Genomic DNA, 2701 nt, shown 5'->3' with positions numbered 1-2701 from the left:
TGCTGTTAAAATTTGGTGGTATTTGGCCTTGTGGTTTGTGAGTTATGCCTGTTTAAAGTTGGGTTTTAGAAATGGCTGCTTTCTATCAATTGTGGACCAGTTTCTGTAAATGGGTATAATTGACTTAGTTAACTTGAGAATCATGCTAAGATGATTAAAGATGAATTGTAGAAAATTTCATAATCTTTCCATAATGTCTTCTTGCAAGTCATTTGGATTGGTGTAACTCCAGTTATAGCTAAATTTTGTTGCTGCTGTTTGCATGTCCAGAAATTGGCAGATTCCAATTATAGTGTTTGCTTGTATATTGTTAAGTGTGACTTATGCCTTGAATGATGACTGAGTTAGAGCACCTAAGATCTTGGAAAACTTGTGCCATGCTTGATGTGCTTGCTCCCTATAGTTAGTGGCGTGATGTTAGTTAAATAGCTATTGGTGTCTATGTCTTGCATAATAACTTGTTTGTCTTGTATGCTTATGTGATGCATCTTGTGTTACCATTCATCATATTCATACACATGCATCTGGCATCTCATCTAGGTGCGCTAGATGAACCACGTGAAGAACATGATGTTGGAGCCAAACCCGAAGACGATGTGTGGAGGATCTATCCCGAAGATGGAAGGACTAATCGAATGCTAGGACCTGAGACGTCACCAGGACGGTGCAAGCTAACTGAACTGACTTGTGTCGGATCCCAGGCAAGCCCTGGAGCATTCTAAGTCTCCTACTTTATAAAAGCAATTCTTTCTATATATGAGTTATATATTGTTGCATTAAGTTGTAGGAGTTGATTGAAACCGTTGATGCATTTAGTATTATCCTTGCTTACCTTATTACCTTATTACCCTATTAGGTCAGGATCGAATAACTGCTTAGCCTTGCTTAGACCGGTAGCGATCGGTGATATCTGGTCACCTACATTTATAGGTGGTTACTGGAAGAATTTAGCTATGAAAAGAATGATATCCTGGAATGAACCATGTGTGATGGATAATTAGAGACCGGACAGAAAAGTTGGAGGCAACCAGACAGGGTTCTGGGGTGCTGTTAGTTTCCATCTGTGTCGATTAAGGACCAACTGTTGTTGGCCCTCGAGTCATGTTGAACGCATGCCTTACATTTAGCTGGCCGGATAAAGTACCTTCCGACCACGAAGCTGGGAGATTATTCGGGCCGAGTAGATTGCCCGCAGCGCACTGTGCCGGAGCAGGTGTGGTAGGACACGGGGGCGAGATGATAAGACCAAAGTACAATCGGTCGGCCCCCGGGTACATGTGGTTCCTAGCAAACTCGAGATTCCTGGATAGTTGACTCGGTGATCAATATATCACTTTAGCAGGTGAGTGAGGTTTGTGTAAGGAATAAATCACCAGCTGGTTAGGAATCGATTCGAATCACCATCGCTCCTGGATAATGAGCACTTGACTCGAGTTACGGCATCGTAGTAATTATTATGGAACAATGATGGTTATCTGGATGGTATGAGATATGCTAAATCTAAATTGGTAACTGAATGTTATTGGTTAATCAAGTGATTGCTATAGTACAGGTGCTTACCTAGATGGATAGGTCATAATAAAGATGATGCAAAGTACTTAAAATGATTTCTGCATGATAGCTTATGCTTTTCGCAAACAAGTCAGCTAGCCCACTAAAGAAAGCCTTGCATGATCCTTGGTGTCATTTGTTTTGGTTTCCGACGGGTAAGTCTGGCTGAGTACATTCGAGTACTCAGGGTTTATCCCACCTTGTTGCAGGTGATGTTCTCGACCTGTTGATGATGGTGGCTAACCGCTGGTGGGCTCGGTGATTCTATACTTATTTCTCATCTATATGCTTTTGTTGGATGATGTCACTATGCTAGCAATATATTGGAACTTATATTAATGTAATCATTTGAAAGCTATGTTGTTTTCACTAAGCGGTTTTGAAACCTAAACTTGTACTATTATTTGTTAACCCCTTTGTAATATTATTTCCACCGCAACCCGATGTATGTGATGTGTATTTGCTTAATCACGCGATCTTGGTTGTGATGTTGATTTACCGAGGTCTTTCGGGACACTTGGCGGACTACCGGGTTTATATTAGTGAAAGTATGGGTGTGTCAACGTGTTAGCGGGGACAACCGTACTTGATCTTGTATAAATTAGGCGGTTCTATCACAGCTGGTATCAGAGCAAGATTAAGCATAATACTGTCAGGTACATAGTTTTAAAAGCCAAGTTTTGGTTTTAAAAAGTCTATTTTAACTAAAACTTTAGCTATAGGCATATTTGTCAAAACTTATTTGTAAAACTATGCTAGCGACATCTTCCTTTATGCCCAGTTAAGGACTATTAGGTGGCTATCTAAGTACTAACTTTAAGGGATGTACTTTATTGCAATTTTTCTTTCGTCGTCCATACGGCGTGCTATTGTATGGATGCCATTCGCTTGAATGGTAATGTATGGATCAATTGCCTCTACGTCCAGGTAAGTGTGAGTTGTGAGAGCATGACCGTCCAACTGTCGGTCTAGGGGAGAGTTAGCTGTGGCTACTAGAATATTTACATGTTACACACATGTATATATGAAGGTACTTAATTACGGGTATATGTATCGGGTAGCTATGGATATCGAAGTATATACATCTGGGGATGTATATATGGAGAGTATCTTAGTTTACTGTTTTCATTGTGTGCTTATTTATCTCTTT

This window comes from Miscanthus floridulus, chromosome 14, assembly GCF_019320115.1.
Source record: "Miscanthus floridulus cultivar M001 chromosome 14, ASM1932011v1, whole genome shotgun sequence".
NCBI classification, from domain to species: Eukaryota; Viridiplantae; Streptophyta; class Magnoliopsida; order Poales; family Poaceae; genus Miscanthus; species Miscanthus floridulus.
Note: the sequence above shows the minus strand (reverse complement) of the source record.